The following is a 23238-nucleotide window of genomic DNA, read 5'->3' as shown; positions in this document are numbered from 1 at the left end:
GGCTTCACACAGCTTCCTTGCTATGATAAATTAATTTATTCAGTTCATGCTTTGTCACAGTGAGGGCACTGGACCTCGTTGTCGGCCATTCCACAAGGCTGTCAAATGGAGCTGGCAAGAGCACCATTCAGCAGTCTTCAACAGACTCAAACAGGCACTCAGCCCCACCGGCGCTGCATCACATCCATGTTCAAGCAACCGCAAGCATATCAGTGGACACCTCCCAGCACAAACTTGGCACAGTCTGTAGCCAGAATGGCAGACCATTAGTCTTTGCATCAATGGCCCTCACTGACAATGAGACTCGTTATTCTTAGACCAGCTATTTTGCTGGTAGGGACAGCTGGTTTTCAAACAGTCGTGCCAGATTGGCTCCAGACTTCACCTGTCAGAAATTTCATGATTTCATATATGGCCGTCCTACAAATGTTGCAACTAATCACCAGCCATTCATCACTTTCTTAAAAAAAATTTTTTTTACACTGCATCTGTAAGACTGCAATGCATGATGCTGAAGCTGTAATGTCACAATCTGAGCGTCTTCTACAATGTGGTAAGGAGCTGTACTTGGCTGATGCTCTATCCTGAGCTTTCCTACCCACTACAAACCAGGCAGAAAATGAGGGAGACACAGACATCATGACAATGGAGATGCTGTCCTCTCATAGAATCCAGGAATTCAAAGATGCCTTACAGACAGACACCACATGCAGACAACTGCCCAACACCATCATGAGGAACGAGCCAGAGTCTTCAAAGGAGCTTCCTCACAAGCTCCACACATTCTTCACCATCAGAGATGAACTAACTGTACAGACTAATGGTACAAGTCAGCAACTTATCATCCCTACTTCTCTTCAGAGGTACTAAACCCAACACTAGTTTGGGAGCAACCAGACACAGGGCCAAGAAATCACTTTAGTGGCCATTCCAATGCACTCAAGCCGTATCAAGCAAAATAACCACTGTACCTACAGGAGGTCCCGGATCTCTTATGGTCATTCACAGCAGTTGACATCTTTGAGTGGAATGGTAAACAACATTTACTCTTATTCGATTAGTCTCTGGGTGGATTGAACTAGATTACCAGCCAAACCTGACAAATAACAATCACCATCAAGCTCAAGAGACCTTGCACACACTACACCCTTTGGAGGCTTATGACAGATAACACTCACCAATTCGTCCTCAATGAATTTCAAAACTTCACACACAAATGGGATTATAAAAAATAGTCCCCGATCTCCACATTCCAATGGCCTGGCAAGCGGGTGATAACGCTTAACTAAGAATATTCTATGGAAATGTGCCCAGGATCGCACAGATGACTATTGTGCACTCCTCAGCCTGTGAAACCTACCATGACAGGACCTGCCCTCGTTAGCACAATGCCTCTTTTACAGACTAGGCCCTCTAACACCTGGTTAAACTGTCAGGATCCAGACTGCACACAGCCATGACCAGTTTACATGGTACATCCTATGCCCCACAACCACACAGCTATGTGGTGGCGTCAGGTGATACCCACTACTTACACAATCGCCATCACCTCCTACAGATATCGGAACCAGCAACAACGGATGCCACAGCGTTCCAGTCATCTGGCATACAAAGCAGACCCCTTACATCAGTGGACATGCAGACTCCTCCAAAGGCCCATGCATCGAGCCCTGCACCAGCCCTGTAATGCTGATGGTACATCCCAGGTCGTCCACACCAAAGACACCAATCTATACCACAACTAATTCACATAACCACACACTCAGGGCGTGTGATCAAGCCAAACACAAGGTTCCAGGACTATGTTACCATCTAGTCTACAGTGGCCGTCGAATCCAATCCAATACACAATAAAAAAGCGGCGAGGGAAAAGGAGACGTGATGGGCTATGCACCAGCTTAATCCTGTTCCACCTATGTTAATAGTTATTTTTTGTCTGTTAGCCTGTTCAATCGGTATGTTGTATAAGGGCTCATACACAGTTACTGTTTGTGCACACTGTTACATCTCAATACCCAATTTGAATGGGGAAGATGTACACAGCAGTCATGTGATGAAGCAACTACAAAAAGGGTCACGTGATGGGAGCATGGGAGCTCTCCCTGGAGTGCGGGCCGAGCACAAGCATGGAGTAGCTGCTTAGCTAGTGAATAAAGTATTGTTTGTTGCAAGTCCTTCTGTCAGTGTTTGGGAATCCAGCACTTCTAAGGGTTCAATTTCTGATCTGTGCTGAATCAGTTGGCCTTGGGTGAGGTTGTAGCCAGAACATTAAAGTTGGTCTCACTGCCTTAACCTAGAGGAGGTCACAAAACAGCCAAGGTTGCTACTGCTGATTTGTATTAAATAGTCCTGCTAGAAGATCAGTGTATGTGCATGCAGGGCAGGATCAAGCTCAGCTATTAACCTAGAGCTTCCTAGCAACTTGCTTCATTGCAACAGTGCACCAACATTGCAGGGACCCTTGAATGGCACAAAAGAGGAATTTATGTTCTAAATCACTTCGACCATCTCATATCACACCTTATTTTCCTAAAATGTTCTATAATTTTGCCACTACTCTGCCAAAAACTGCAGAGATTCCACCCCCATTGAGATCAACACTGCTAAATTTTGATAGATAAATGCCCCTTTCTACACCACTGCAATTTAAGATCCAAAGATAAAGGTGTTGGTAGCCTGACAGCGAAGTGATTTATTTCTTATGAATATGGTTAAAGGAACCAATCTCCGATGCTCACACGATTAGAATTCAACCAGAAAATCACTGTACTGCTGACATAATAATAAGCTTCAGCCACAGCTCACAACAGAAGCACTACATCTGCGGCTAGAAATAAAAACTCAGCATACCCACTGAGTCTATGCACCACAGGCCACACAGGACAAAGTGGTCTGAATGGAAGCAGGTCAATACTCAGATAAAATTACTTATTCACCGAGAACAGCCGAGCCTGACGGGAGTGGCATTTTGGATCAGTACCATACTCCAGTTTTGTATCAAAGTCAATGTTTTCTCCACCTAACCTGGCATCCAATTGCTAATAAGTGTCAAATCTCTGGAAATAAAATTGCCCTGCTACTCCCAATTCAGGCGCACTGCAGCGCAATAGAATCAAAGAACGATACAGCTGTGATGAATGGAGGATTTTAGGAAAATTGGATTATGAACATATTGGACAATTTAAGGGTTCAAAGCCTAGGGTTAGAGTGTGATTGACTGCAGTGGCCCTTTTAAAAAAAAAGAATCCCTTTTTCGGATCTTGTGAGCGTTTTAGCAGCCAAAAGGCGAAATTGACAGAGGAGAGGGTTTTTCAGTCTGGGCTAATGCACTGTGGTTTGACTGAGGTCAGTCCCCAGGGAGTTAACGTGCTTTCAGTCTGTGGAAAGTGATTTTTTTTTCGACTTGGGGAGATGATGTCTTTGCTGGGTGGAGCTAAGGGAAAGAGAGACATTTTGAAAAAAAAGGTTTCGGAGAGAAGAGTTGAAGTTTGATCTGGCAACCCTTGTGTTTTAGACCACAAGTAAAGGCAGTTTTCTTTACCAGTGGGATATTTTTAAAAATATTATTAATATTTTAAAGCAGAGCAATCTTGTCTGAAGACAAGGAAGAGGCTGAAACAATCCAGTTGAAGCAGCTATTTGAAAATATTCAGCCAGAGTTTGCAGGGATTTTAACTGGGACCCAAATCTGTTCTGCACAGCAAGTTTTACTCTCCATGCCCTGCTGATTTGCAAGCTAGATTGAGAGCTGTATGTTTCTTTTCTTGTTATTTAATGGGTAATTGAGTAGTAATGTTAAGTGTTAAGCTGTTTTTTCGGGTATGACGTTATGGAGTTTAATATTGTATTCATAATAAAATTTTGTTTTAAAATACCCAAGCCCTATTTTTCATGCCATCACCCCTGGAATCATTCTTTCCGCATAGTCTTAAAAAATGAACTAAAATATTGGAGTTTCGGTCCAGCATCCTAGCTACTGCTGGGGTCTGGTCTGGGATTGTAATAAAAATTGGGGGCTCATTCGGCATCTTAAGTATAATTCCTTGTTTGGCTTGCGGTTATTGAATTCAAAGACAGTGCGTTTGTGTGGAACATTTGCATTCGTTCAGGTTTGAAATTTAAATATGGAATGACTGGAGATGGCTCTTTAAGTTGCAACAACGTTCCTGGGTTTGGAAGAGATTATTCGTGATCATTTACAAAAGGGAGCTTAAAGCAAAACTTTTGGGTTTGGCAGAGAAGCTGCAGTTAACTTTATTTAAAGGGGTGAGGAAGGTAGAGATAATACAAACCATAACTCAATATTTAAATTTGCCAGAGAGGCAGCCTGAATCATTAGAATTAGCTGAATTCAATTACAAATAGAAATGAAAAAACTGGAAATGAAAGAAAAGGCAGAAGAAAAAGAAAAAGAGAGGGCTTTTCAAAAGGAAATGGAAAGGAGGAAGATTGAGGTAGAAATAGAAAAATTAGCAAAGGAAGAAAGGGATAAGGGAGACTTTGAACTTTGGAAACTGGCACTGCAAGGAGAACATCAACTTAAAAGGTTGGAGTTAAAGGTGGAAGCTGAGGAAAGTCTAGAGAAAGAAGAATTACTTCCAAGTCAAAAGTTTTAACATAGTCAAGCATTGCCAAGATTTGATCAGAAAGATGTGGAAGCCTTTTTTTTATCTCATTTGAGGAAGTGGTTAGACAATTGATTTGGCCAAAAACTATGTTGGTTCAAAAAACAGATTAACTAGCCAGAAGCCTATAGACAAAAGTTTCAAAATCTAAGGGAACAACTAAGTCAGACATATATAGAGTTCAAAAGAATTAAACAAAATAATTTCAATAGGTGGATAAGAGATTAAAAATAGACCAAACATATGAAGATCGTAGGGAAACAATTATTTTGGAGAAATTTGAAGATTCATGTCCCACAGCAAAGAGAACCAATGTGGAAGAGCAAAGAGTTAAAACTGCTAAACAGGCAGCAGAAATGGCACAAAGGAAAGTTTCATTTTTTGATATCAATTTTAACCTGAGAAGAATAGAAACTAAGGAAATGAGAAATTTGCAGGTGGTCCATGCAAAGATTTAGTTGGTGATGTTAAGGACAGTGTGCTCAGAGTAAAAAGGAAAACTTTGATAGTGGAAGAGAGGTAAGAAACCTTAAGCGTTTCCATTATAATAAAGTTGAACATGTGAAGTTGCAGTGTTGGTGGCTAAAGAAAAATACTGGGAAGACAGACTCGCGTAAAACAGGATAAGCTAGTGGAGTTTATTAAAGTGGGAAGAAAAAAACATTGTCCCAGTCTAAGAAGGGCAAAAGAGTGGACAGCCTGTTCAGAGGTTGGTGGATAAGCAGGTACCAGAACTCTTTTAAGGAGTTTACTTGTGAAGGTAAGGTTTACTCGTGTGTACAAGATAGAGTTGGTAAGGAGATTAGGATCTCAAGGGATACAGGAGCAATTCAATCTTTAATGGTGAGAGATAAGGAGATATGTAGTTTGGAGGGAGTATTGCCAGAGAAGGTGGTAATATGTGGAATTAGTGGTGAGAGTAATAGTATGCCACTGTGTAAGGTAAGGTTAGAAAGTCTGGTGAAAAGTGAAGTGGTGGGAGTAATATAAAAATGACCTTTTTCAGGAGTACAATTTATGCTAGGTACTTTTATAGCTTGATCACAGGTGGGAGTGCAGCTTGCTGTAGTTGAAAAGCCAGTGGAAAGTCAAACAACTGAGATGTTGCAAGAGGTATATCCAGGAGTGTTTCCTGATTGTGTGGTAACAAGATCACAAAGCCACAGATTGAGACAGGAGGAAAATAGCTTGCGGAGTACCGATGGGGAGGCTGAGGTTCAGTTGTCATAAACCATGTTTGATCAGATGGTTGGTAAAGAACAAGAGCAAGTGGTGGATGAAGTGGATATCCCCCCGGGGCTGGTTTAGCACACTGGGCTAAATCTCTGGCTTTTAAAGCAGACCAAGCAGGCCAGCAGCACGGTTCGATTCCCGTACTAGCCTCCCCGAACAGGCGCCGGAATGTGGCGACTAGGGGCTTTTCACAGTAACTTCATTGAAGCCTACTCGTGACAATAAGCGATTTTCATTTTCATTCATATCTTTAGCTCAAAAAAGTTAGTTGAATTACAGAAAAATGAATTTGAGATAAAACAGTTGTATTAGAAAGCGTATACGGAAATAGAATCTGAGTATATACCAGAGGGTTTTATTACATTAGAAATAATGTATTGATGAGAAAATGAAGACCATTACATATTCAAGCAGATGAGAAATGGGCAGAAGTTCATCAAGTGGTATTACCAATGGGTTACAGAAAGGAAGTTTTGCAGGTAGCGTATGAAATTCCAGTAGGGGTTATTTAGGAGTAAGGAAACCTCGAGCAAAAATACAAAAATATTTTTATTGGTCTGGACTGCATAAGGATGTAGATGAATTTTGCCGTGCTTGTCATGCATCAGGTAATAGGGAAAACTCTGGTGGTAACCAATCCAGCACCTTTAATAGCCATTGCAGCATTTGAGGAACCTTTTACTAGAGGTCTAATTGATTGCTTGGGATCCCTGCCTAAAACCAAAGAGGGAATCCATACCCATTGACTATAATGGATGTTGTCTACTAGATGTCTGGAGGCAACTCCATTAAGAAACAATACATCTAAGAGGGTTGTAGAGGAGATAACCAAATTTATTAATCAAAAGACTATCAAAAGAAATTCAATCAGTTCAGGGATCCAAATTTTAGGAATAAAGCAATGTAACTCAACAACGTAACATCCGGAATCACAAGGGGCATTAGAAAGATGGCATCAAACTCTAAAGACAATGTTGAGGTCCTATAGTCAAGATTATCCAGACGATTGGGATAAAGGAATTGTTTGCAATTAGGAACGTACCAAACAAATCAACTAAATTCAGTCTATTTGAATTGATGTTTGGTTTAGCATAGGGCTAAATTGCTGGCTTTTAAAGCAGACCAAGGCAGGCCAGCAGCACTGTTCAATTCCCGTACCAGCCTCCCCGAACAGGCGCCAGAATGTGGCGACTAGGGAATTTTCACAGTATCTTCATTTGAAGCCTACTTGTGACAATAAGTGATTTTCATTTTCATTTCATTAGGTGAGAGGACTACTAAATTGATCAAAGAGAAATTGGTGAATACGGCTCTTGGGGGGAGTATCCCAGGGGATTGGAGGCACCCTGCCGATTACCCTTTGGGCATGCTGGCATCCTGGTGCGGTTGGTGCCACCCGGGCACCCGGACACTGCCTCCTGGATGCTAGCTGGCACTGCCAGCTGGCAGAGGCACAGCCAGGATGCTGGGCTGACATTTTTCCCGTGCTGGGGATGCCGTGCCCATGTGAGAAGAGTTGAGGGGGTTCCTCGAGCACTCCCCTATAGATCAGTCGGGGGTTGCGTCGGGAGGTGGGTGGGGGGAGGTCGTCAAGCAATCGGGATGCTATTTAAAAATGGTATCACTATCTCTTCCTGCACGGAGGAGTTCCAGCGGGTGGAGTTCCTCGGTGCAGGAAACGGAAGTGCGGCCTCGGCGGGACGTTCCACGCTGAGGCCCCGAATTGCAGCAAAGTATCGATAGATACCATGGTGTTTCTCGGCCCTGAGAGAGCCGGGAAACATCCTACTAAATGCCCTTGTCACGGGACTTTGTTGCAATTTGGTTAGATCACGCCTTTGTAGCTTTGTTAGTGGGGAGAAAATACTAGTATTGTTATCAATTGTAGGTGAACCATTAAAAGCACCATTTAGTGGCCCTTATCAAATTGAAAGGGAATTGAGTGAGGTGAATTATTTGATAAGAATGACAGACAGAAGGAAACCAAGTCATTTCTGGACTAAACTATTGTGCAGTGTACATTGACGATTTGGTGGTGTTCGGTAAAACATGGAAGGAGTATTTGGAACATTTGAAAGAATTATTCAAATCGACTGAAGGAAGCTGGATTGGTGGCAACTTTGGCGAGGAGTGAATGTGCGAAAACTCAAGACACATCCTTAGGCCATGGTCAGATAGTCCCATGGAATGTGAAAACGAAAGTTAATCGGAGAATTTCCAATACCATCAACTAGAAAAGAAGTTCTGAGATTTCTGGGTATGAATGGTTTCTCCTGGAAATTCGTGCCAAATTTCAGCAGCGTCGTTGCTCCACTGAATGAACTTCTAAAAATACACAAAAATATTTCAGTGGCCGTCAAAATGTCAGGAGGCATTCGATAATTTGAAGACAGGGCGGCACAGTGGCAAGCACTGCTGCCTCACAGCGCCAGGTACCTAGGCTCAATTCCGACCTTGTGTCACTGTGTGTATATTTTCCCTGTCTCTGTGTGGATTTCCTCCGGGTGCTCTGGTTTCCTCCCAAAGTCCAAAGATGTGCAGGGTAGTGGATGAGGTGCGGTTTCAGGAATAGGGCAGGAGATTGGACCTAGGTAGGGTGGGTTTTCAAAGGGTCAGTGCAGAATTGATGGACTGAATGGTCTCCTTCCGCATTGGAGGTGTTCTATAATGACTGTGTTCACCACTGCACGAGGGTTGATGACGCCTAATTATGCCAAGCTATTTAAGGTGCCAATTGATGCAAGTAATGTGGATGTCGGTTCTGCACTAATGTAGGAAGACAATGAAAGAATTGAAAGATCAAACGGGTATTTTTCTAGGAAACTCAATATTAAGCAAAGGAAATATTCGACCATTGAGAAGAAGACATTGAGTTTAGTATTGGCATTACATTTTAACATTTATGTTAGGAACAATATATCTGAGATGAATGTATATACAAATCTTCATCCATTAAAATTCTTGGAAAAATGTAACAAACGCAAGACTATTCAGATGGAGATTGTTACAACCATTTAATTTAGGAAATTTTGGCAGGAATGTGGCAGGAAGAGAAAATGTGATTGCTGATGCTTTATGAAAATGAAAAATTGAAAATCGCTTATTGTCACGAGTATGCTTCAATGAAGTTACTGTGAAAAGCCCCGAGTTGCCACATTCCGGCGCCTTCCGGGGAGGGTGATACGGGAATCGAACCGTGCTGCTGGCCTGCTTGGTCTGCTTTAAAAGCCTGCGATTTAGCCCAGTGAGGTAAACGAGCCCCTAATCACGACTAACATGTGAGAAAAAATAAAATTGACTATATTCATGTTTATATTTGCCTGTTTATCTTATATCTTACACATTGTAAGTTACATGTAATCATAAGAAATGTTTAAAGTTAAAAATGAAGCCATCTGTTTATATTGCTGGTTAGTTTTTTTTAAGGGGAGTAAGACAAATGGAGAATTTTAGGAAAATTGGAATATAAATGTATTGGGCAATTTAAGGGTTGAAAGTCTAGGGTTAGAGTGTGATTGACTGCGGTGGTCCTTTTTTTAAAAAAAAGATTCTGTTTTGCAGATCCTGGGAGCTTTTAGCAGCCAGAAGATGAAATTAACAGAGGAATGTGTTTTTCAGTCTGAGCTAATGCACTGTGGTTTGACTGCGGACAGTCCCTGGGGGGGTTAATGTGCTTTCAGTCCCTGGAAAGTGAATTTGTTTTACAGCTTGGTGAGATGATAATGGAGCTGAGGGAGAGAAAGACATTTTGAAAAAGCTTTGGAGAAAAGCATTGGATCCTGATCGGGCAACCCCTGTTTAAGACCACAAGTAAAGGCAGTTTTCTTTCCCAGTAGGATAGGTTAAAAATGATTAATAATATTTTAAAGCAGAGCAATCTTGTCTGAAGACAAAGAAAAGGTTGAAAAAACCCTGTTGAAGCAGTAATCTAAAGACATTCGGCAGATGCTGCAGGGGTTTTAACTGGGGCCCAAATTTGTTCTGCAAAGCAAGTATTACTCTATCCAAAGAGAAAATGTTGGAAAATCTCAACAGGTCCGGCAGCATTAATAGGGAGAGAAAAGAGCTAATGTTTCGAGTACAGATGACCTTTGTCGAAGCTATAATACAGAGAAAGTGGGAAATATTTATACTGTGGAGTGAGAACGAACGAGGAATCATAGCCACAGAAACCCAGGGAAACGGGGTTCTAATAGATACAGAAACCAAGCGGAAAGAGACAGTCCCCAGAGAGAACAAAAGGTGTGAAAGACCAATTAGCAGGGAAACTAACATCAGAAGATAAACTGTGACAGATGTAGATGCGGGGGGAGGGGAAGGGGGAACCAAAGGGGAGAAAGGGTAAGGAAAGGTGGATAAGGTGGGGGGGTTAATTATAAATAAAGAAAGACAGGAGAGAAATAAATGGTAAAAAACAGTTCAAATGAAATGGGATGAAAACAAATGGGTCGAGGAGGGGTAGAGCTAATTATCTGAAGTTGTTAAATTCGCTGTTGAGACCGGAAGGGCGTGCCTAACCGGAAGATGAGATGTTGTTCCTTCAGTTTGCGTTCAGCTTCACTGGAACATTGCAGCAGGCCAAGGACAGACATGTGGGCATGGGAGCAGGGTCTTGTTTTAAAATGGCAAGCAACGGGGCAGCAGGGTAGCATGGTGGTTAGCATAAATGCTTCACAGCTCCAGGGTCCCAGGTTCGATTCCCGGCTGGGTCACTGTCTGTGTGGAGTCTGCACGTCCTCCCCCTGTGTGCGTGGGTTTCCTCCGGGTGCTCCGGTTTCCTCCCACAGTCCAAAGATGTGCGGGTTAGGTGGATTGGCCATGCTAAATTGCCCGTAGTGTCCTAATTAAAAAGTAAGGTTAGGGGGGGGGGGGGGGGGGGTTGTTGGGTTACGGTATAGGGTGGATACGTGGGTTTGAGTAGGGTGATCATGGCTCGGCACAACATTGAGGGCCGAAGGGCCTGTTCTGTGCTGTACTGTTCTATGTCTATTCTAACGGGAAGGTCGGGATCCTGAATGCGCACAGACCGAAGATGCTCAGCAAAGCGATCACCCAGTCTGCGTTTGGTCTCTCCGATATAGAGACCACATTGGGAGCAGCGAATGCAATAGACCTGATTGAAAGAGGTGCAAGTGAAACGCTGCTTAACCTGGAATGAGTGTGTTGGGCCTGGGATGTTAAAGGGGCAGTTGTTACACCTTCTGTGATTGCATGGGAAGGTGCCATGGGTGATGGTAGAAGAGTTGGGTATGGTGGAGAAGTGGACCAGATTATCTCTGAGGGAACGGTCTCTGCAGAATGCTGACAGAGGGAGTGAAGGGAGGATGTGTTTGGTGGTGGCATCACGCTGGAGTATTACTCTATGCCCTGCTGCTTTTAAACTGGGTTGAGAGCTGTAAGCTTATTTTCTTGTTGTTTAATGGGAAATTGAGTATAAATGTTAAGGGTAATTGCAAGCTGTTCTTTTCAGGTGTGAAGTTAGAGTTTAATATTGTATTCATCATAAAGTTTTTTTTGAAATACCAAAGTCCAACTTTTCACGCAATCATCCCTGAAGCGAAACATTCTTTCCGCACAGTCTTCCAAAATAAACTAAAATATTCAGATTTCGGTCCAGTACCCTTGCCACTGTTGAGGTCTGGTCTTGGATTGTAATACAGCACTCACAGAGCCCATTCAGCCCAACATTATGCTGCTGCTTATCTAACCAGCCATACACCACCATCTCTATACTCTTCATTGTACTTTTCTTGATAGCTTACAAATTATTTTCCAAGTGCAAATTAATTTTGTCCAGGATTGCTGTCTCAAAAAGGTTACTCATCCACTGACATTAAGTTGTCTGGCCTGTAGTTACTATGTTTATCCCTCCCCCCTTTCCCAAACAGGGGCATAACATTTGCAATCCCTATTCTCTGGCATCGTTCCAATACCCAAGGAAAACTGCAAGATTGTGACCATAGTCTCCAAAAATTCATCTCTTGCTTCCCTCAGTCACCCAGGAATCTTGTTTGGGTGGAGTGACTTTACTACTATTGAGACTTTTAAGTTCCTACTGTTTATTTTTATCCAGTCCAATATCACTGCTGATTCTTCCTTTACTGCTATATTGACAGTTTGCCTGCTCTAGTGAAGAGAGATGTAAAGTACTAATTTAGTACGACAGGTATGCTCTCTGCCTCCTCGAAATTATTTCCATTTTGGTCCCTAATCAGCCCACCTTTCCTCTAACTGTCCTTTTCCTGTCCATGTGCTTCTAAAAAGCAAGATTCAATTTATGTTAGCCACTATCTATTCTCATACTTTGGGTGGGATTCTCCGACCCCCCGCCGGGTCGGAAAATCGCTGGGGGTCGGCGTGAATCCCGCCCCCACCGTCCTCCAAATTCTCCCACCCCCCAAAAATCGGGCCAGCGCGAGTCGCGCCTCCCGCCTCGGAGAATGGCGGGGACCGGCGTGACTCAATGGGCCCGGGGCTGCCCGAATTCTCCGGCCCGCGATGGCCGAAGTCCCGCCTGTTCTTTGCCAGTCCCGCTGGCGTAAATTGGAGTACGTCCCTTACCGGCGGGACCTGGCAGCGCGGGCGGCCTCCGGGGTTCTTGGGGGGTGGTGGGGGGAATCTGGCCCCGGGAGGTGCCCCCACGGTGGCCTGGCCCACGATCGGGGCCCACCGATCCGCGGGCGGGCTTGTGTCGTGGAGGCACTCTATCCTTCCGCACCAGGGCTGTGGTCATCCGCCATTCCCGGTGCGGAAGCGAAGCCCTCTGCGTATGCACGGGGATGATGCCAGCACACACTGGCACTCCCGCACATGTGCTGACTCGCGCCGGCCGGCGGAGGCCCTTCGGTGCCGGTTGACATGGCGCCAAGCCCCTTTCCCGCCAGCCAGGGGCACAAACCACTCCGGGGTGAGCCTAGCCCCTGAAGGTGCGGAGGATTCCGTACTTCTGGGGCGGCCCGACGCCGGAGTGGTTCATGCCACTCCGTCCCGCCAGGATCTCCCGCCCCGCCGGGTAGGGGAGAATCCCGCCCTTTAGTTTTCCAATTCTTATTCACTTTTTATAAATCTCCTCTTTTCTGTCAATATTCCGCTTGGTTCTCCATTGTTTTACAACTTTACATTCATCATATCTTTTCTCCTGCTTCAATTTAATTTCTATATCTTTTGTCATTCTGGTGAACTCAAACCTTCAGTGCCCTTCCTTCCCCCCTCATGGAAATATATCTATTCTGTGACTGATCTATCACCTCCTCCCTCTTTTCAATTACTATTTTGCTTACTAATATTTGATTTAAATCAACCTGGACCAGATCCCTTTTCAATTCATGGAAGTTAGCACTTTACTGTTAAGTATTTTGACACTTGCTCATTCCTTGGCCTTTTCCATAATTCTAATGCTCCCCATTGAAACACACGCCACTTCCAAGACCTAGATCTAGTGCTACTTCCTTCTCATTAGTTGGAAATACAATGAACAAGAACATTTGCTTGTACACATTTGAAGAATTCCTTCCTCTCTTTGCCCTTACACTGTTACTATCCTAATACACATTAGGATAATTGAAGTCCCCTCCATTAACATGGCGGGATTGTCCTATGGAAAGCGCTTGGGGAAACTGGGCTTGTATTCTCTTGAATTTCAAAGAATGAGAGATTATCTCAATGATATCTGCAGAATAGTTTTAGGGATAGACAGAATAGAAATAGATATTTATTTTTCCACCCTGGTTGGGGAGTCTAAAAATAGGGGACACAATTTCAAAATAAAGGGCGAAGCCACTCAGGACCAAGATTAGGAGAATTTGTTTTACGCAGAGTGTTGTTGTTATAACCTTCCCGGATCCTATCGGCTGGGGACGACTGGTTACCCCATGGTCCTAAGCGCCCCCAATGAGGTGGCCCCGGGGGGGGGGGAGGGGGGGGGGGGGGGGAGTGCAATCATTAGCAGTGCAGTTGTGTAAATAGAGTTGACCAGTAGTGGAATATTAGTGCACTGTTACATGAAATGAAAATAAAATGAAAATCGCTTATTGTCACGAGTAGGCTTCAATGAAGTTACTGTGAAAAGCCCCTAGTCGCCACATTCCGGCGCCTGTCCGGGGAGGCTGGTACGGGAATCGAACCGTGCTGCTGGCCTGCTTGCTCTGCTTTAAAAGCCAGTGATTTAGCCGAGTGAGCTAAACATATTACTGTAAACATATTATTGTAAATAAAGTTACTTTCTGTTTGACTCCACAAACTCGTGCTGGATTCTTTGTGGCCCTCATAAAAGATTGTGAATCACTGAAATTCTCTACCCCAGAGGGCTGTGGAAACTCAGTCATTGAGTATGTTTAAAGCAAAGATTGACAGATTTCTAAATACCAACGACAGAAAGGAATATGGGGGATAGTTGGGAAAACTGCTCAATGGGCTGAATGGCCCACTCCTGCTCCTATGTTCTTATGGAAACTACTCTGCAGTTAGAACATAGAACAGTACAGCACAGAACAGGCCCTTCGGCCCTCAATGTTGTGCCGAGCCATGATCACCCCTACTCAAACCCACGTATCCACCCTATACCCGTAACCCAACAACCCCCCCTTAACCTTACTTTTATTAGGACACTACGGGCAATTTAGCATGGCCAATCCACCTAACCCGCACATCTTTGGACTGTGGGAGGAAACCGGAGCACCCGGAGGAAACCCACGCACACAGGGGGAGGACGTGCAGACTCCACACAGACAGTGACCCAGCCGGTTGAAAGTTCTTGCATCTTTTCAAAATTTGCCTAAAGAAATATCCATCTATCTTTTTTCCTGCTATTTGGTGACCTATTGTATACATCCATTTAGATAATAGCTCCTCTTTTATTAACTGAACCAAATAGTTTGTCTGAACCCTCAAATAACATCTCTCCAGTGTTATAAAATAGATTATTTGACCAATGCACCACTAATCTTCCTTTTTCCTTCTCTCTTTTTCCTAAAACCAACATGCAGCCAGAAATATAAAGTTTCTCAAATATCCCCTTCAGGTAGTTATTTGTTATTGCCATTATATTATAGTTCCATTTAGCTAGTCTGTTCCCGCAAAAGAGGGAGGTACAGAAAAGCTGAAGGGGCAGAAAAACAAGAGGTTATTGTAATACCACTAAATTTTATTAACAAAACTCGAGGAGCATAATTACAGTAGGAGTTGTCTGTATAATAATACAATTAACTTCAATTTTCATGAGACACTACACATATTATTGATTTACATAATTGACAAATATTGTGTTGTAAAACAATCTTCCTTAATAAATTCCAGTCATCCTGATATGCCTCAACTAATTTCATTATATTTTACAGTGAATTTTATTGAGTTTTCCAACAGCCCATAAAGAGAGGAGGGTAGTCAATCACTGTCATGTTATTCATTTTATAATCAGTTTATTTGACTATATTAGTTTTTAAAAAGTGTTTGGTTCTTCACATTTTGTGCAGTAAACTTAAGATCAGCGTAGATCTGATAAAATTATTGCAACGCAACAATCTTTATCCATCCATTGCAGCATAAAGTATCACGTTCATTTTGTCAATCATCCCGCATAGTCCAGTTACTCTGGTCAGATAATTGAATTATACAGCAGAGTAGGCCATTCAGTCCGTCATCTTTTCACTGGTTCTTTGAGTCATCCAATTCATCCCACTCTTCTTTTACCCCACATTCCAGAAATGAACTGAACTTGGACCCAAACATTAGTGGAGATCAGAGTGCCGACTCATTGTTGATCCCAAGGCAGGTCACAATCTCAAGAATTAATGGGTCACCATAGTCCTTATGTAACTCAGCTTTAGCTGTTTAACATGCCGTATACAGTTTTTCTGAATCAATTTTCCTCCGAGTCGTTTCCAATTCCAATGGAGAGTTAGTGGGCGGGATTCTCCGACCCCGCGGCGGGTCGAAGAAACGCCGGGGGGGGCCGCGTGAATCACACCATGCCGCGCCGATGCCCAGTCATTGGGGCCGGCGTGGTCGGCGCCGCACCGGTCGGGGGGCCGCTCTACGCTCCGCTCCGTATGGGCCGAGTGGCCGTTAAAAAAAAAGAGTCCTGCCGGCGCCTTTCTAACCTGCTCTGAGCCAGCGGGACCTCGGCGTTGAAGGGTCGGGTGGCGGCCTGTTTGGGGGGGGGGGGATTAGTGGTGTTCAGCCCTGGGAGGGGCTTCCGATGTGGCCTGACTCCGATCGGGACCCACCGATCAGTGGGATGGCCTCCGTGTACCGGCCTCTTTAATTCCGTGCCGGCCCCTGTACTGATGCGCTATGTTCAGTCGGGGCCGGCGCGGACAAGGGAGACACCACGCATGCGCGGAAATCGCGCCGGTGGGACTGCGCATGCGCGGGTTCGCGCCAGACCCAGCACCCCCCCGGCCCCCATTCCAGGACCGGATCAGCAGCTGGAGCAGCGTGAACTGCTCCCGCGCCCTGCTGGCCGCCTGTAGGGGCCAAAATTGCTGATACAGCGGCTGTGTTGGTGCCGTCGGGAAACATTACGTCGTTTCCGACAGCGTCAAGAGTAAGCCTCAGGATCAGAGAATCCCGCCCAGTTTTCATTTTGCTTCTATCCCCATTTGCAACTTCAAAAATTCAGATTGAACACAAGCTGTATCGGTGAAACTTGGGAACAGTTATTAGTAAAAGGTACAGAAAAGATCTAAAATTTGTGTTTTGGTTGATTGAATAAGAAAGCACTTGTTTATGGAAAGTAATTCATTGGCCTGGATTCTCCATTCTGGAGCCTAAGTGCTCCCGCCAGCGGTAAATTGTGACTGGTCCCTGCTGGCACTGGGAGTAGCGCCCAGGTGCGAGTTCCTCACCTCAAGAAAAACAGGTCCCCCCCCCCCCACAGCACACATGCACAAGGGGAACACAGTTCCCCCTACTGACCTCCTCAGCCACCCATCAGAAACACCCATCAGTCATCCCCATCAAACCCCCCAGAAGTCACCCCATCAGTACACGTGCCTGAAAGCTGAAGGGCAGCCCAGGCAGTACAGTGAAAAATATTTAAAGCCGCAGCTATTAAAAGTGTCAAAGGCTTCCTTGAAAGCCCAGAATGCTTGAAACGGCTTCAAATCCCCTGACAACCTTTAAAATGCAAAACTCCTTTTCAATTTCACTGAGAAAAACCTTTCACTAGCCTGTGGTTGACAGTTTGTGTGTGTCAGGCACAGCTGCTTGGTGGATTATTTTTTGATCTTTCCCTTCACCCTTGAATGCATCGCAAGTACTATGCATTGGTGCTAACCAGTGTTGATAAACACTCTTGCTATGATTGAAAGCTGGTTGCCATACCAAAAGGAGCTAAGTACTTTCTGCCATTCAAAAGAGGAAGTGAAACTACTTAGCTGCTTTTGATGTTGGAACAGAGATGATTGACCTCCAACAACCACAACCATTTACCTTTGTGCTAGATATGACTTCAACCAGTCAAGATTCCACCCCCCTAATTCCCATTGACTTCTTGCATTCATCCGTATTATTTCCTAATCCTGAGGAAAAATTTGAAAGCCTGAAACACAGGACGGGATTTACCAACTGTTCACACCGGTGGGCCAAGGTGGGCTATTCTGGTCCCACACCAGTGGACGGGTTTCCCGGTGACGAGAGGTGAAGTCAATGGGCAACCCCGTTGACAACAGCGGGACTGGTAGATCCTGCTGGTGGGCCGCCTCCGATGCCGAAAAGCACGTCCACCGGCTAACTTCATTTTTTTCCCCCAATGATGCTGATTAACCAACTGGATATGTTCTACATTTTTGTCTATATTTCAGAGTCCAATCATCTGGAATATTATTTGCTGTTCACAAAAAGAAGCTGCATTTTGAGCCTCTTACGCAAGCAATATAGTGTTCATATATACATTGTCCTTTTTTTAGGCTGAGAAGGGGACAGGAGAATGTTCACTGCAGCAGATTCACATTTTAAAATTTTCCAGTTAGCACAGCAAACAAAGCTGAAGTTGTCTACATTGCCAGTTCTTAAGTGAAGGTTAACAACTGTGTGTTTCGCAATTAACATCTTATTCTCAGAAGAACTGGATTTATTACAGAACAAAATGAGTATTGAACCCACTAACTGACGTGAGATATCTTCAGCAAACTTGGAAAACAGTAGGGAATGTAGCATTACTATGACCTCCACATGTCATTACATAATGATGCACAGCTACCCACAGAACCATTACTTTTTTTTATTTAGAAGCTCACCTACATGACACTACACACTGCTGCAAGAGAAATGGGATGGTCATTAATTTATGATCTGTACTTTATACTCCAAGGCCAACTTTCAGTATATGAACTGAATTTGAGACCCATCTGTTGCTTTGTAAATAGTTGGAAATGTCAAATTCTCATATTATTTACGTCCTACATCATGTCTAAATAAATAATCAATTGAGTATCTTGTTAGAACCAGCTCCAGGTGGGGGGTCCCCAAAAGTTGTTGATCCAGGCGAGGCCCCTAGATTTGTCCCCAACCAGCGAGGACACCCCCAAAGTGTCATAAACCCGGGTCAATGAGGGTTGACTGACTGTCCTTATTCAACTCACTCTATGCTGGTAATAACAAAGTTTAATCTAACAAGGTTCCCTTTCCCTTAGGTACCTTTTACAGACCCAATAGTCATGCTTGAAAAGGTGCCAATTTAATCAGGCCTATTTGAGTTTAGATGGAATAAGTTCCTAAACTTGCTAAAGTGATAGGGAGATATGATAAAACACGTGTATCTACATATATATGAACTAGAAGAAAGAACCGAGTCCAATAGTAAGAAAATAAAAAGTTATGTGGAACAGTCCTTGATTTGTGAAGAGTAGATGATGAAGTGTTGTGGCCATTACAAATTGATTCCAGTATAGGTGACTTCTGCTGGCGAATAGTAGATTCTTTGGTTTAGTGTCCTGTGGTTTGGTAGCGATATTTAAGTTTTATTTCTAGCTGTGATCCCTTTTTGCTAGCTGGTAAACTTCTCCAGTCAGAGGGGGTATTTTTATATTCCTGTAAAAGATGGCTATTGTTTCAGTGGCCCTGTTTTGGTTACTGTATCACACACCTTCAGCATGAAAAACTTCCAGCTGATTTTCCTCACAGCACGCACACACACACACACGGCAGACATAGGATGCATGTAGGTCGACAAGTAGCTAGCTTTTGAACCCCCTTCTTGTGTGTTCCAACTGGACCCTGAATCCAATTGCACAGACACACTCAAACCAGCAAGGCAAACACAGACAGGAAGCCTTTTAGATGAGGTAGCCATTATGTTCCTTAGTCTTTAGCAGAGATGGTAATCAGTCCTTAGATGCTTTTAGAAGTACCTTGTCTGGAAACACAGAAACTGTGTAAACCTATTTTCTATTCATTTCTCAATCTCCAGTGTCCATTATAGGTACACCTTGCAGCCATTCCTGTCAGTGACTAACTGTACGTTCTCAGCCATCTTCAGAGGGTTGTGTCCATTTTAAAATATAAAACTCAGGTCAACATTTCCATGTATATATTCCATGAGTTTTTTTCTCCATCATCACAACAGTCTCTCTCCCTCTTTATACTATTTCAAACCCACTAGTTGCACCTATTATTATGGGCAGGAGAGAAAGGCAAACGGAACTTCTTTAACCTCTCACTGACTGTCCAAAATCTGAAGGTGTTTTTGAATTGCTTTAAGTAGGCTGTGTCGTGTTTCCCAAACCCTCCATTTTTGTGATCTAATTTTAAATAAGTTGCTTCATCATTTATTTACACACTCAAACCTGGTGGATCTGTTTGTGTTTCCAATTCCGCATTCCTATCGACCCTGTTCACAACATCACACCACGTGCACGTATGTACACACGCACACATAAAGTGGGGATAGAAAAACAAAGTTTTACAACTATGGATGGTGGCAATAAAAGAACGACATAAATAAATATCAGTTCACACGATTATCAGAGTCCTGAGTTAGTCCGGTGAGAGGAGTGATTTCACTTAGGAAGTCGAGTGCAGCTGGCTGAAGATCAAAGTCGTAGAGTTCTTTTTAAGGTTGGTGCTGATACTGCAAGGTAAATTTGGTAGAGACTGGGTCAATTCTGCAGGCGATGGTAGGAAATCTTCCAGCACGGACGGGCTTTGAGGAGCAGGCTATTGTTCGGCCTGGAGTCCTGCTTCTTGGTGTTCACAGGTTGGATGTTAAACAGCAGACTCCCTGTGAGGCCAAAGATACAGTGTTAAAATTGTCCACAAGGTCAGAGGCTTGGGTAATGTGATGTGACCCATTAATGGATTGATTGCAGCTTAAAAATCAGTTTCTGTCCTTTTGTCTAGAATCCACTGTTCTCCCTTAGAAGAGACATGAGGTAGCTATTATCATCTCTTCAAGTATAACAAGTTTCAATCTCTCATTTTTATGATAGTTCAGGTTGGGGAGCCACTTTGTCTCATCTCTTCAAGTATAACAAGTTTCAATCTCTCATTTTTATGATAGTTCAGGTTGGGGAGCCACTTTGTCTACACGTCCTCTGCATTGTTGATTACAAAGGATCTGTACAGTGAGGTGCGAGATTCCACAAGCTTTGGGAGCAATTATTTGTTCTAGGAACTGCTGCTGGAACTTTCTAGAAACAGTCGACACCCTTGCCATCAGGAGACCTGTAGCAGCCATCTTGTGATCAAGCAAAAGTCCATTTTGAAAATAACAAAAAGTGAAACTTAAAAGTTTTGGTTTCTTTCATGCCTAACGGGAATGATACTATAATAAAAGTTGTATTTCTGGGAGGGAGGGACATTTAACACATTTACTATGTTAAAATATTTTCTATTCATTTTGCAACCTTCATATGTTTATATTTAACTTTTTTTGGTTTCTTAAGTGTTCAGTAATTTTATTTTCCTCTTTTTTTTTTACTTACTACTCAATGTTTTTCCATCATCAGCAGAGGAAATAAAACAAATCTTTTATAAAGAGGAATTGTTGTTAATAAAAGGGATAAAGATAACCATAAATAGACAAAATAAATTCAAAAAAGTTACCAAATCCAAATTGGCGGAAAAAGTACAATAAAGTTGATTAGTTATTGATTGGAAGAAAATAACTTGAAAATCTATAAACCATTGCAAACTGTAGTCAAATTATTTTTTTGCCATTCAAGGACTTTTAAACAAGAGACTGGAAATGCACATTTTTTTCATTTCTAGAGAGCTTGAAAATTGTATTGTAGTGCACTTTTAACTTTTTCCAATAATGCATATATCACAGGGGTGGGCAAACTTTTCCGTGCAAGGGCCACATTCAGAAATTCACAATTTTAAAGGGCCGCATAGTATATTAAGTAAAATAATTACTTCACCCGGTTATGATTCTGGGCGCCTCATATAGAACATAGAACAGTACAGCACAGAACAGGCCCTTCGGCCCTCGATGTTGTGCCGAGCAATGTTCACCCTACTCAAGTCAACGTATCCACCCTATACCAGTAAGTAACCCAACAGCCCCCCCACCCCCCCCATTAACCTTAAAAAAAAAATGTTTAAAAAAATTTTTTTTTTAATGACTTGGTGGGCCGCATAAAGACCTTTGGCGGGCCGTAGTTTGCCCACCCCTGATATATCATGTATCAGGCAGTGAGCACTATTTAAATTGTAAAGACTAGAGGCGGGATTCTCCAATCCCCTCCGGGTCGGAGAATCGCCGGGGGAGGTTGGGGGGTGGGGGGGGGGGGGGGGGGGGGGGTGGCGTGAATCCCGTCCACGCCGAATTCCCCAGTGCCGGGGATTTGGCGTGGGCGGGAATCGCGCCACGCCGGGCAGGGGCTGTTGGCAGCGTTTCCCCCCCCCCCCCCCACGATTCTCCAGCCCGCATTGGGCCGAGTGGCCGCCCGTTTTCGGCCGATCCCACTGGCCTATGTTACGCCAGGTACTTACCGGCGGGACCTGGCTCCGCAGGCGGCCTCCGGGGTCCTCGGGGGAAGGGCGTGGGAGGATCTGGGGGTGCCCCCATGGGGATCGGACCCCACCGATCCGCGGGTGGGCCTGTGCCGTGGGGGCACTCTATTCCTCCGTGTCAACCACTGTAACAATCCGCGATGGCCGCGTGGAGATGAACAATCCTGCGCATGCACACGCTGGCGCTCCCGCACATGCGGCAACTCGCGCTGGCCGGCAGAGGCCCTTCGGCACAGGTTGGCGTGGCGCCAAGCCCCTTCCGTGCCGGGCGGCACGGTGCAAACCACTCTGGCGCCAGCCTAGACCCTTAAGGTGCAGAGGATTCCGCACCTTTGGGGCGGCCCAACGCCGGAGTGGTTCACGCCACTCCTTCGTGCCGGAGATGTCTGCCCCGCCGGTTTTCGAAGAATCCCACCCCAGTTCTTTCATAAGCTACAATCCAATAAAGTGTGGAGAACGATGAAAAGCTGTTCTCATGAATAATTTGATTTCTGAATACTAACATTTATTGGTAAAATACAGGACCACATCATCCACATATTCCACTGAAAATCGATACACCAAGAGTATCGCAATAGGAACAACAGAATCAACAAAGCATCAAACTTTAATTCCAGTATTCTAAAAAAGATACAGTAAGAAGTCTTACAACACCAGGTTAAAGTCCAACAGGTTTATTTGGAATTACTAGCTTTTGGAGCTAGTGAAGGAGCTACGTTCCAAAAGCTAGTGATTCCAAATAAACCTGTTGGACTTTAAACTGGTGCTGTAAGAATTCTTACTGTGCCCCACCTCAGTCCAATGCTGGCATCTCCATATAATGGCTAAAAAAGACGTTCGACATTTCTTTATAAACTATGCCCAGATGTGAATTTCAGCACGATAGAAATCCCTGTTTTTTTTATATTTTGTGGGTTTCAGTCTGGTCCATTTCTACACATAATAATAATCTTTATTATTGTCGCAAGTAGGCTTACATCAACACTGCAACAAAGCTACTTTGAAAAGCCCGTAGTCGCCACATTCCAGCACCTGTTCGAATACACCCGAGGGAAAATTCAGAATGTCCAATTCACCTAACAAGCACGTCTTTCGGGACTTGTGGAAGGAAACTGGAGCACCCGGAGGAAACCCACGCAGAGACGGGGAGAACGTCCAGACTCCGCACAGACAGTGACCCAAGCCGGAATCGAACCTGGGACCCTGCCGCTGTGAAGCAACAGTGCCAAACACTGTGTGCTGTGCCACTCATAATCTGCATAATCCCAAAGGAAAAGCAGTGAAATGAGAAATGCTGGAAGAGCACTGTCCTATGGTTTCTGCAAGTGTGCTAAGATTCCTTGAGGGTCAGCATGAAAATCCTTACTGGCCACATTTTTTTCTTCTTATTGTAATATAAAATCCTGAAAAAGTCAAACAGGTTTGC

The 23238-nt window shown here is 44.0% G+C and overlaps 1 long non-coding RNA gene across 4 annotated transcripts in view; it reads right to left on the bottom strand.

The window, feature by feature from the left end:
• The window catches only part of LOC119974635, a 155471-nt gene that overhangs the window by 6627 nt on the left and 125606 nt on the right, over nt 1-23238 (bottom strand). For 3 of the 4 annotated variants that reach the window (XR_005462543.1, XR_005462540.1, XR_005462541.1), the window contains one exon: nt 19643-20076. This is a non-coding gene — a long non-coding RNA (uncharacterized LOC119974635). Of the gene's footprint in view, nt 1-18058; nt 20077-23238 lie in introns of those variants that run through there. The other variant, XR_005462542.1, reaches the window with a different exon arrangement.

The sequence above is a fragment of the Scyliorhinus canicula genome, chromosome 12, assembly GCF_902713615.1.
Source record: "Scyliorhinus canicula chromosome 12, sScyCan1.1, whole genome shotgun sequence".
Lineage (NCBI taxonomy): Eukaryota > Metazoa > Chordata > Chondrichthyes > Carcharhiniformes > Scyliorhinidae > Scyliorhinus > Scyliorhinus canicula.
Note: the sequence above shows the minus strand (reverse complement) of the source record. Positions and strands in the feature narration are given on the sequence as shown.